A 700-nucleotide genomic window follows, 5' to 3' on the forward strand; every position below is an offset into this window, starting at 1 on the left:
GAAAAGTGTGTGCGTGCGTGTTTTGGTTTATTTCCTTGGCCAAGGGGCTTTTGTTCAAAATGAAAACCAGCTGCAACTTGCAAATATTTCTCCAATGGTTCTTTAGAAGAGCCTTGTTGGACGTCGAGTTTAATGGTGAGTCTGCATCTTCTCTCAAGTGACCAAATGATGAAAACAGCAGCATCATCAAGAAGAGTTGCAGTCTAGCATTTAATTTTTCTCATTTCTGGCACAAGACAATAAGGTTGTTAAGGTTGTTAACAATAAGGTCTCCATTTAATTTTTAACTAAGTCCTGTTTGCGCAGCAATGCAATGCATCAGGAGCTTGCTGGAAACTATGATTTACTGAATTTCCAGGAAGGTATGAGATTCATGCTGATTACAGCAAGTAACTATCAGGTACACCTTTAGTGTTCTCGCTCATGGGTCGTGATCTCCCTTATCTTGAGTTTAGAGAAGCCTGCAAGCATCACCAGATTGTAAGAACTCAGCCAACTATGTGTGTCTTTGGAGACTGCCATTATAAGTACTTTTTCTTTAAATTTTATATAACCTTCACTGCTATGGATTCTGTGAATGGCATTTTTAGGACCCCATGTTCCTCCTCTTCCTCCATCTTTCTAAAATTAATGCAGACAATTTCAAGATTGGCAATGTGCTGAAATCATAAGTCAAGCTTGCCATTGTGTATGTTCTTCA

This window comes from Selaginella moellendorffii, unplaced genomic scaffold, assembly GCF_000143415.4.
Source record: "Selaginella moellendorffii unplaced genomic scaffold, v1.0 SELMOscaffold_159, whole genome shotgun sequence".
NCBI classification, from domain to species: Eukaryota; Viridiplantae; Streptophyta; class Lycopodiopsida; order Selaginellales; family Selaginellaceae; genus Selaginella; species Selaginella moellendorffii.